This window comes from Anomalospiza imberbis, chromosome 13 (genome assembly GCF_031753505.1).
Source record: "Anomalospiza imberbis isolate Cuckoo-Finch-1a 21T00152 chromosome 13, ASM3175350v1, whole genome shotgun sequence".
NCBI lineage: Eukaryota > Metazoa > Chordata > Aves > Passeriformes > Viduidae > Anomalospiza > Anomalospiza imberbis.
In genome coordinates, this window is record NC_089693.1 from 12,338,907 (window position 1) to 12,351,052 (window position 12,146).

The 12,146-nt window shown below is 47.1% G+C and overlaps 1 long non-coding RNA gene across 2 annotated transcripts; it reads right to left on the reverse strand.

Moving 5' to 3' along the window:
• On the reverse strand, positions 1-2,383 carry LOC137481576 (uncharacterized). 2 transcript variants are annotated; one of them, XR_011003556.1, is made up of 4 exons: positions 2,263-2,383; positions 1,252-1,354; positions 480-609; positions 1-136 (listed from the first exon to the last, which is right to left on the reverse strand). It is a non-coding gene; the product is annotated as an uncharacterized lncRNA (long non-coding RNA). The 2 variants fall into 2 exon arrangements; XR_011003557.1 differs by having other exon boundaries at positions 1,112-1,354.
• Positions 2,384-12,146: the final 9,763 nt, after the last annotated feature.

Consider the following 12,146-nt stretch of genomic DNA (forward strand, 5'->3'; position numbering starts at 1 on the left):
CTGGAGACTCTCAGGGAGGCAGGTGTGCATTTCTTCTCTCTGCTGGTGGAATCTAAACAGCACTTCATCCTTCTCAAGTGTTTGTGTGGAACTCCCAGGCCATGCACCATGCCAGCTATCATAAAGCCAATCTTTGCTGAAATAGAGGAAAACATGACTGAATATCTGTTTAGCACATGTAGAAGCTACAGCTCTAAAGGGTGCTGGAAGATGTATACACATAGAAAGATAGCTTGGTTCTAAAATTCCTCCACCTTTGTCTCCAACCCAGCAGGCAGAGCGGGTGGTGGGCACTGCTGTCCCAGCTGACCCCCTCTCCTTTGCCCCAGGACAGCCCTGCGGTGACACACACTGCGTCAGCACCTCCAGGTTTCATGCCAGAGGACTTCAAGGAGGCTGAACTCATAGAGGAGATCACTGCCAGGTGTGGGACACTGGCTGCTTTATGCACAGGGGTGAGGAAGGCAGTATTTACCTACTGAAATAGCTGGAGTTTAATTATTTATTTTTCATGGCACGTACAGGCTCTGTTGAGTAATGAGACTCCATTGTGTGCCAAGTGCAGCAGACATAGAAGAGGAAATATTATTTCCATTAAGAGGCTGTATCCTGGAAAGGCAGGGCACAAACACATAAACAGAGAAAGGAGTTGCCAACGGTCATATTTAAAAAAATTAAACAAACAAACCAATCACTCATTCATGAATTGCTATTTTTACTTTTTCACGTACTTTAGAGATTTGTTAAAACTCATTTTCATTGTAACAATTTTATTAATTAAATACACAGCAAACATAAAAATTCCAAAGGAGTAGCTATGATTCTTGATGTTTACTATGTGGTAATTTAAGTACTTTCATTGAAAAAAGACAAAAATAGGAAAAAAACATTAAGTTTTGCCAGAATACAATGTGCAGAACTAAAGGCAGGAAATGAGGATTCACAGCAACTACCTGTGAAGAGCTTCATATATTCAATCGTTTGCCTTTTATCTGGGAGATGGTTTGAAGTAGCACTTTTGCACTCACTTTGAGTGTCTGTTTTTGCAGACATTACAGTATACTTGTATTTCAGTGCATGAAAAGACAGAGGTTAAAAATATCCAAAATACCTGTACTAGCTGTACTGAAATCAGTGAACCTTAAGGAAAATGTGTGTTGCTTGCAATATCTGTCCTGAACAGCACTTTCAACCTGTTTAAATGCAGAAGCACAATTAGAGGGTTTTTAAAAAGCTCCACCCTGCCCTAACCTCTCCTATGCTGCCTTCACTTGATGTCCTTTCCTTGGCAGCAGTTCCCTTGTCTTCACTTAACTCCAGCTGCCTCTGAGGTCAGGTCCAGATTCTTCTCAATCTAATGAAGAAAATCTGAAATAAGAGAGCAGTGTAAGAGTACCGTTTGCTAATTTATCAAACATCAGAAAAACTGAAAAGGGAAGAGCAAAGGCCATAAAAAACAATGAGGAGTAAAGAATGCTGGAGGAACAGCCTCTTTCCTGTTGCTGCTCTGAAGACACACACAGTCTTCAGAGTCTTCCACTGTCTACTAAAATGCCTTAAAACCTCTGACTTTTCCATCTTTTCAAGTTTGGATTTGTCATCAGGTATTAGCAGATTACATGGACCACAAGTCTCCTAAACAGCCTCTTTTGGTTTGTATACATTAATTGATCCTGCTGTCAGCCAGAGGGAGATGCATCACCAGCAGGATAATATATAAAGCTAAGTGCTGTCTTGCTAGGGAGTGTAGAATAATATTCTGATTTTTATTGCACCTTCTCCCTAAAGCCCTCAAGGCACTTTACAAGGAAGATTGAATTAAGCTTGTCAGCATTCTGTATGGGAAGTAAATATTTCTTTTCTATGGTGGAGAAGGGAAACTGAGGCATTAATATTAAGTCCCCAGCAAAGGATTTAGCTTCATGCTTTCCAGCCCCTTAAACTACTCACATGATTTAATTAAGAACATACTTAAGTGTTGTGCTGGAATAGTGCCTAAGAAAAATGCTACAACCACACTGCTAATTCAGACTGCAGCTGAGAAAACACCCTGGGTTCCCCATCACTCATTCTGTAACAAGAACTTTATTTTAATCTGCTGGTTTTCCTAAAATTAAGATCCCATCTTTTGAGTCCCACCTACACAGTGTGTTGCTGCCTGAGCCTGGATGAGTCCTGGGACATGACATCCTAGGAGACTGTTGTGTCCCAAACCTACACTCTGGTGTCTCTTCAGTCCTGCTTTTCCCAGGTCTGCCTTACCTCTGATCAGACAGATGTGCCTTTCCATCTCCAGTTCAGCTGTTGAAGGCACAAACAAGACTTTGTTTCACCTTAGGGCTGGAACTCAGCTGGAGGGCCTGTGGCATCTCCCTGGGGAGCAACATATGCCCTCTGTACCTAGCACCACAGAGCTTCTGGGCTGAAATCCTTAAGAACTGGCAGCAAAGCTAAATCCACGTAATGCTCTATCTGTTCTCCCTTCCCTAAAGGGTCTAATGAGTAACTGCAGGAGCCTGGTGGGGTTGTGGAGCTGCAGAGTTTGCAGCTGTGTTTTCATCTCAGATGCTGTCACTCTCTTCCTCATCATGCCAATGACCACGCTAAGAGCCAAATAAAGTGAACTTGTTTCTGTCCCTTATTGCACATGACTTCCTGCAATTTGGTGTTTGCCAAGTGAGGCACAATGTAAAAAAATTAATGAAACATAAGGAAGGAGCAATCTAAAGTGCTTTTAAGGTCAAGTGCTTTGGAAATGCTGGGCTATATAATTCTTCAGGGATTTAAAATCTGGTTTTAATGCATATCCTCATACCACTGCCCCTATATAAGCAAGCCTGACATCAAAACAATCCTTTAAAATTAATACATAGATAATACATCATTACTAACATTATATGCACTCTAATTAAAGAGATAAGGAACATATAATTTCTGTTAGAGGTGAATGAGCTAATTACTCTAGGTAGGCCTCCTTCAGAAGTGAGTGACATTGAAAAAGCTGCTAACACACAGCTGATGCAAAGCCCACTAAAATTTGTTGAAAGACTAATGGGTCACAGTCAGCCTTGCTCTGGCCACTGATTTTCTCCCTTCAGAAGTTCATGGAAACCTCCATCAACCTGAGAAAACTATTATTAAACCCAAATGTTAACATTTGGGGTTTGACATGTTATTAATGTCACTCAATAAACTCTCAAATATCACTGCACTGATTTACAATCAAAAAGAATTGCAGATGATAGAATCTGGCATGTCTTATGTGCCTTCTGGTTCTGAAGTTTTTAAGGATTACCACCCTGATTTTCCCGACTTTCACTGTTCAAAGCAACATCCCAAGTGAAAGTTACAGTTCTCCCTCCAGCCAGTGAGGCTTTAATGAAAGGATAGATTTTGTGAGACTTCTGATAAAACTAGAAGCAGGCAGTCACATAAATTTGAAGGCAAGTTGCTCCTTTGAGCAACCAAAAAAGGATTTCAATGGAGAAGGACAGGTTTGGGAACAGATCAGGGGCTGGTGTCAGCCCAACATCCCATGGGATTGCTCTTCAGCCAGGCTTGTATTTTACAGCCTTTAAAACCCCTCTGAATAGAATATTTGGTCTCTATTAGGGATGTAAACTCATTGCAAAAGGTTCCACATCTGAATCAGAGCAGTTCAGCCCATACCAGCTGTACTCTGTAGTAGAAGCCTGCTAAAATGTCTGATGTACATCCAGCCCTTTTCCTGAGCTTGCTGGCAGAGCTGATACCTGGCGTTACAGCCCCTCCCTCGCATCTCCCACTTGTGAATCACCTCCTGTGGGAGCCATGCCCACAGGGATGGCTGCCCTGGCTGCCCTCCTGGCCCAGCACAGCCATCCCTTCCACAGCTCCTGGCCCCTGGAAAGGGTGAGCATTAAGCTGGGAAGCAAAGGTAGGAAACAGAACTGGAGCCACCTTCCAAGCAGGGTCCTGACTCCCAGCACCGTTATTGCCCTCACTGAGCAATGGCTTTGGCAGCATCTGCAGCCTGGCTGCAAGGGGCAGGTGGGAGCCCAGCACTTGCATCTCCTTGCCCATGTGCCAAGGGCCTGATCCATAGCCCAGCAGAGCCATGGGAGCTCCTTGGGCCCAGAGACCAAATTCCTTCTGCCTAACTCCAGGAATCAGGCCCCAGAGTGTCTAATTTCTCATCAGCACTCTGGATATTTGTGCTTTCACCTGCCGCCTTTGCTGCTTTTGCCTTCATCCTTACCTGCACCTCTTCATCTGCATGTCCCTGTTCAAAATGAATATGCAAAATTTCCTTGCACCTTTGAAAAGCACAGTGGCAAGGGCTGCACAGAAAGGAAAGACAATGGCTTTTCCTTCTTGTATAAAGGAATACTTTCAGCCACGTTTTTCCTTGGGGCTTGCATTCAGAGTATTTTCTGAGCAGATTTCTTGTTTACTAACTTTGGGATTCCAGTGATCCAGACAAGCTGGGTAACTGTAGAAGTCACTCCTGCTGGTAACTCCACACTGCATGTAATCCTCCAAGGACAAGGGGACAGAATGTAACCTTGGCCCTCAGCAGAGGTCCCGAGGAACCCCCCAGGTTGTGATGACCAGAAAATGAGCCAAGGGTTTGGGGTGCTGGCTTTCCATAGCAGCACTAGCCCCCGTGCATTCCCTCATGCATTATCATTTCTACAGAACTCTTTATGCTTTTACTTTCTCTATCCACCCCTTCCCAAGAGTGCCTGGGCCCCACAGCTCAGGTGTGTGCTGGACAGGTGCCCAGGGCTGCTCCCCAGCCCCTGAAGCCCAGCAGAGCAGCCACAGCACCCCGGGGTGTCTGTGCACCCCCAGCATGGCCAGGCTGTGCTGGGAGCTTGCCCTTCCCAGGCTGTGAGCTCAGCACTGGGAGTGGCTGGTGTTTTCCAAAGCAAATCACAACGGCTGGCTTTCTATTTTCAGTGACTGCTAAGAATATGACAAATTTTCTCTTATTCCTACAAATCCAGCAACCACATAGTCTTTCACTACCATAAAAAGTAAAAAAATGTCCAATTCAGGGTTTAAATTAGATCCAGGAAACCTCTGCTCTTTTCCTGTCTAAAAGACATTTTAAAAATAAAAGACATTTTGAATGTGGCTTTACAGTCCCCAACTACAGCCAATACAATATCTGTCATTAGAAGTGTCAAATTTCATGGAGGTTTGTTTAAAGGGGAATTACTGAAGTTATTTGTATTTTAGTGGTATACCTAACTGGAGCCACGATTTGTCCAGACGGGTGCAAGGGGAAGGGCTGCAGTGAGCAGGAGGGCTCCCTGTGGGCAGAGCTCTGTCCCAGCCCAGGGGAGAGCAGGGAGAACCAACCTCAGCAGCACAGCCCTGTGTGCTGTCTGTCTGCTCCATCTGGGTGGGAGACAGCCATGGGGCAGGTCTGCGGGCTGGGTGCTGCTGCATCATCTTCCTTTTCATATTTCATTTCTTTTTGTTGGTGGTGCATGAACATTTTTCTCAGATGAATTTAGAAGGTGGTCTGTGGGCTGGGGAAGCTTCAGGACTTCACTCTCCCACTGCATTGGCAAACTTTAACAGTTCACTCGGCAAAAAATCTGCTTTGCTGAAATAGATGATGCCTCACCCCTAATTTGAACAACTGGAGACTTCTGCAAAATTATATCTGCTCAACCTGAGCCTGAAATAACCCTTCAATCTGTTCTGCCTGCTTCTGTGTTCTTGCAAATGATTTAATATCTTGCCAATGCAGTAAATCAGAAAACCTTCCTAACTGTGCAAGTTCATCCAAACTGCTGCTCACCTGACAGCAGGTCTTATTCTCATTCTTAGACCTTTGCAAACCAATTATTTGCTTGGAACATTTTTCCAATACACTCTTAGATATTTTAATTACTTTATTTGATACTAAATCTGTTTTACAAGTGATTGGGAAAGAAGAATTAAGCAACAGTATCCAAAATCCATATTAAAATTGCAACCTCCCTTGTAGTGGCTGAAGCACTTGCAGACAACTGAAGGTTTTCAGAGCCTGCATAGCAGCATGTGCTTATTCCTACATGGAATTTCCCTAATTCCTCAATCAATTACCTGGGAAAAGCAGCCATTTTAATCAAAACCCTAAGGGTAGATGAAATCATGAGAAAACACAAGCTTTATTGCAATGGATATTGACTGTAACTCATTAAGATGTTAAAGTATTGACATCCCGTTTGATGAGAAAAATGTCTGATAGCAAGCGTACATAACTGTGTTACAGAGAATGCCAGCATCAACACATCATAATGAGTAACTAATGATGTCTGTGGCCTAACGAGGTGATTAAAGCAGTATCCTTTGATCTATGTCACTGACTTGATTTAATGCCAGGCTGAGATTGAATCTCCGTGCACCACTGGGGAGATTCAAGTAATTTGAGTAATTCACTTGCCGGGTCCCTGCATCACCAGGGATGTTTGTGATGAACACAGTCACTTCTGTAGCTAAGTCACCCCAGACAGCACACACTGCCAGGGAGGAGGCCACTGCTCCCTGCCTGCTGCCAGCCCCTTGCAGGAGCCTCACTGCTGCAGAACAGGGGTCTCCCACAACCTCCTGCCATGGCCATGAGTCTTCCTTTTGCCTCTCAGGGCTCTCGCACCACTGACAGATTTTGGAAGCATCCTCCACCAAGCAAAGCTCAAGTAAGATGCTTTGCTACCTTTCATCCAAGCAGAGCAGGCAGGAATCACACTATGCTGAAACCCAGGGCTTTGTGCCAGGCACATGCTGAGCATCCTATTCAAACCACTGTGCTTATCCAGCAGGACCAAAGCCCAGGTACCTGTTCTTTGGGACAGCAAACAGCGTATCAAAAGCCCAAGCCACAGGTGACACCAGAGGCATAAAACCTTTGACCAGCTTCACAAAGTGGCGTAGCCTGGCCTCCAGCCAATAGCCTGTTCCCAACAGTGAAAATCCTTCTCACCCTTACCAGGGGAGGGGATTGTTAACCCTGTCCCATACACCGCAGCACCTCCTCCAAGCAGCCCCTCCCACCTGTGGAGACAGACCTTGGCTGAGCAGTGTCACCCGAGGGAGACATTTGTAAAGCTGGGATTGTCCTTTCTTCATGGGGCTACCAAAACAAAAGCATGGCCACCCTCAGCCAGGCCAAGGCTTCGTTTCTGTGATACGGGGGACAGCTGGGTGCCCAGGGCAGAGCACACAGGCTGAGTGAGCACCTGGTGTTGGCATTCCTTGGTACTCTCTCTGCTGCCAACCACTTTCAACTGATATTCTGAGTAGTGTGTGGTTTATGTATTAGCAGCCACTGTGGATTCATCTCCACTAGGTGCTTATACTTTGCATGCAGTACTTCTTCCTAATGAGCCAATAACAGGGATTAATTTTCCCTCCCAGTGATCTTTAAGTGATAATTAGTACTGAAAGCATAACTGAGACTCAAATTCTGGGCACCTCCCTTGGGCAGGAAATTGTTTTGCTTGATGAATAGACCATATTTTTACAAAGGGCTTTTTCCTGTACATAAATAACAGTGCTGGCTCCTAGAGGCATGGGTGTGATACTGCCATCTCCATCCAAACAGGGGTTGTCACCAGGGAGAATAATGGCCCCCTGCCCTGGCACAGGGGCTAGGTACTGTGCAGCCTCCTCTCCTCCAGCAGTGCCCTAAAAGGAAGAAAATTGCTCAGGACTTGTCCAGGTCCTGTCCCAGTCTTCAGGCAGCACCAGCACAGCCACCTCTCCATCCCTGCTGGGGCCTCCCTGTCCCTGCCCCAGAGACAGGCCCAGCTGCAGGCCCCAGCAGCAGCACACCCCTCCAGCTCTGTCCCCTGCCTCATTACCCACCTCCCCTCTACAGCCCTGCTGGAGGCTTTTAGCATTTATTGGTAATTTATAACATTGACAGCAGCACTGCCTCATCACACACAGGGCACCTGAGCCATGACCCACAGCTTCCTCCCCCCACACATAAACACAAAAGCCAATAGGCCCCCCCAAATATACTAGCTCTCTCCTCCTTACCAGGCACAGCTCCCCTGGCTGGGCAGCAGGGTGCAGCTCAGGCAGCCTTTCTTGCCCTGGGTTAGCACAGGCAAACAGGCTGCAGCTGCTGCATCACCTCTGCTGCCCCTGCTGCCACCCAGGGTGGGTGAAGGCAGCGTCCAGCTGCTGCTGCTGTCTTCATCTCTGGAAGGCTCTAGGTGCAACTGAGGCAAGAGCAACCCCTCTCCCTGTTCTGGAGAGATGGTTTGCACTGCTCTGCTCCCCTTGCATTCTGCCAGTGCTCAGAAAATAAAATTCGTGAAGCTCATTTTGGTGTTTGGGTTGTGGACTTCTGTGAAAAGCCCAGCTCAAACCCCTGAGCATGCTGGCATAAATGGTGCACACACCAGAGTTAAATACAGCTCCAAAATAAAGTTCTAAGTTGATGAAGTAACTGGGAAGCTGTGCAGGCTCCTGGGCACCCCAGCTGCCACTGCCTGTGACTGGCCTGTCCCTACAGTGTGGGCTGAGTGGCCGGGATGCCCAAGATATGGGGCAGTGAGCCATTGTATGGGATGGGTGCACCCCAGGGACACGCTCCTGTGCAGAGATTAGTGACCAAAGTGACTCATGTGAGAAGGAAACAAAGGACAGGAGGTGTGGCTAGGGGTCACAGCAAGGGGACCTGCTGTGGCTGTGACAGGCACTGCCCACATGCCACCCATTGTTGTCCACAGGCCCGTGGGATGAGAACCTGGGAAACAGTCCCCACGTCTGCCTGATGTGCTTCAACCCTTGTGGCCTCTCTGGATTTTATTTTTTCAGAAAAAGCATTTTCTGCATCCCCTTCTCTGCCAGGTGAGGGTGAACACAGCTGGAGCCCTCACCTTGCGCTGTGGCCCTGGCCAGCACCGTCCCATGGAGACAGTGACCGAGTCAGCGCTGAGTTATCCCAGGCCTGGCTGGTATGATCTGCAGATGAACAAATCCCAGAGGCACTCCTGCTGGCATGGACGACATTTCTGGCCTCCTATATCCCCTTTGCCTTTGTGCTTTCCCCGGACAGGGGTTCCTGGTGATGCTTTGGTTTCTGACATGGTCTCGGGATACCAAGCCCAGGGGGGAGGCCTCCGAAGGGATGCGCTCGGTGCCTCTCAGCTTAGCAGTAAAAAGAAATTGCACATCAGGTCACAGGCTGCAGGCGCTTCCAGAGATAAAATATTGTCAGCAGAGTCCAGACCATCCATCAGAATAAATGTAGCTGATGCCATGATTTATGGGACAACGATGAAGGTTTAATCCTCCTCTCAGCAGTGCAACCTGATTTGCCACAGAACCCTGTTAAATTTTGTGGCACACGCTTCATCACTTCATTAGGAGATAGAGAGAAAATGGTTCGATGCATTCCTGAATCTCTTATGGCTGGGACTCTCCTCCCACCACTCCCGAGTGATGGGTAATCTTTCTGATCAGATCCCCAGGAAAAGACCCCGTGGGATTACAGAGAGCGAAGGCATTAACAACAGTGACAGGAAAGGAATACAATATCCCTTTAAACAATTAAATATTGATCCTGCAGGCCTGGGGTGGACTCCATCACACAAAAGGAAACACCTCTGTGAATTAGTTTGGTGACATCCATACCCTTAGATGATATAAAGGAAACCAAGATTATTTGCTTCACTTATTTTCTTAATGTTTTTTCCCTCAATTAGAGAAATGCATCTGGTATGAACTGCTCTCATCTCTCAGACACTTGGCACTCCTCTTTCCAGAGTCCACCATGATGGGATGGGATGGGATGGGATGGGATGGGATGGGATGGGATGGGATGGGATGAGATGGGATGGGATGGGGAGTGCCTGCTGGGGGTGGGGGCTGCACAGCTGTGTGGATAGAGGGAAGAAGACACAGTGCCGGGAAGCCTTAGGTGCCCTCTCATGTGTCCTTCCCTCTCCCCCCACCCCGTGGATGTCCCTCCCAGGACCCCAGCGAAGCTGCCCCTCCCAGGGGAGACCTGGGGCTGCCCATGGGGCTCACCTGCTCCCCTTGGCTCAGCCCAGTGCCTCCTGGCTGCACACAGAGAAACAAAAGAAGGCAAGAAATGTCTAAATTTAAAGTGCTGGAAAATCCAACCTTTTATTTACTACATTTTTGTGACTACATAAACGCTGAAACATTGTAACGCTGAAACATTGTAACACTGAAAAGCATGATGACATCATCACTTGCTTTTTTCTTTTTTTTTTATTTTTCTCTTTTTTTGTTTCTTTTTTTCTTTTTTTTTTTTTTTTTTTTTTTTTTTGCTTAGCAAACACAGCAGATGATATTGCACGGCATAAAGTGAGAACAGTAGCAAAGCTTAAAAAAAGTAACTTAAGGAAATCTTAACGCAGTACAGGAGATACTCATACCCAACCCAGGGCAATGCCTAGTGCACTGCACTTGTCATCGCTACACACAAAAATACAGAAGAAGCGCTTGACTAAGAGAGAGAGTGAGGAAATATCAGCAATCAACCGTAATTAGGTACAATAATCACTTAGTCTGAAATGCAGATGCAACGCATAAACTACTGCTGCTTCCTAATGGGCGAACTAAAGATGGCAGCAAAGGGCTTTAGCAAAATCTTCGCTTCGTATTCGTTATTTTGCCTTTTTTTTAATTTTTTAATATTTTTTTCCTTTTTTTTCCTTTTTTTTTTTTTTTTTTTGGTTTTGTTCCGTTGCTCTGGAAGAATTCCCGCTTGCTCTGGGAAGATTTCCTACCCCTGCGGAGCTGGGACCTGTGATTGTCTCTGGCGCCCTCTCTGCGGCGGGGGCCGGGGCAGGGCGGGCCGGGGTCCCGCACTGCGGGCAGGGCTGCTCACAGCTCCCCGGGCGAGTCACAGACAGGGCTGTGCCGTGCATTCCCCGCTGCTCGGCTCAGGCTGCAAAACTAACGCGGCCCCACGGTGAGGATGCAGTAAGTGCAGTAAATGCAGAACATTCCGTGAAAAATCCAACTAGCGGAACAGGACAGGAAACCGTGGCTCCCTGAGCACAGTTTGTCCAGTGCTCGATGGCTCATGCTGATTCACAGACTAATACTTCGCCTCCCCCTCCACGTCAAGCAGAACTCATTGCACAGCACTGACTCCTGTATTAAAAGCAGACACTGAGCCAATGCCCGCTAACAGATCATTTAATGATCCTTCATTTCAGAGCGTCTTTATTGCCCCATTTCAATACTTGAAATATAAAAATGTACCTAGAAAGCGTAACTTCCACCAAAAGCTCAGACCCTGCCCTTGTCCTTCCCTCCCTCAACCTCTTCACTATCCCCTCAAAGGAAAACGAGGTACACCTGGGGCTCAGTTACTGCACGGGAAAGGAAATATTTACAGCCATCGCAAACCGTGTCAGCACACAACATTTAGTTGAACCAGAATCTAGTCTTTATGCAAAATAAAACACAAGTGAGTGGCATCCTATTCTCTGTGCCATGATGCCATCATCAGCTTTGCAGAAGTATCATTGTCATTACTCTTTCTTTATTTTTTGCTTTTCAACTCCGAGCTGCCTTGTCCTCCCTGGAGCTGCGGGGATGCCAGGGCAGTTCCGTGCCCCTCGCAGGACTGGGCACAGGTCCCTGTGCACTCCTCCGCAGCCTGGCAGAAGCTGCAGCTTCCCTGGGGACCCAGCTGCACCCCAAGGACCCCATCCCATCCCATCCCATCCCATCCCATCCCATCCCATCCCATCCCATCCCATCCCTGCCTGCAGCCCTGCCTGGGGAGCGGGTGGCCCGGGGTGGCCCGCAGGTGACCCCGAGCCCCCGGAGGCCACGCTGTCCCAGCGCCCGCCGCAAAGGCCTTTCCGTGAGCAAGGTTTCCAGATTCAAGTCAGCTTTTCTCCCGAGGCCCGCGCCTGCTTCTCGCTTGCGCTACCCGTGCGAATGGCGAAGGAAAATAAAAACTCAGCAAAATCTCTCACAAATGCCAGTGCTTTTAAACATTAAACGACTTTTAAATTCTTTGGATGTGTGGGTCTCACCCACAAAGCAATCTTTCTAGAAAAAGACAAATAAATTAAAGAAAAAACACACTAATAATGCCTTTCTGCTTTCTAAGTGACAAAAGTACTACCTTGAAACACTCATTTTGGCATGTACAAGTTGGGGGGAAG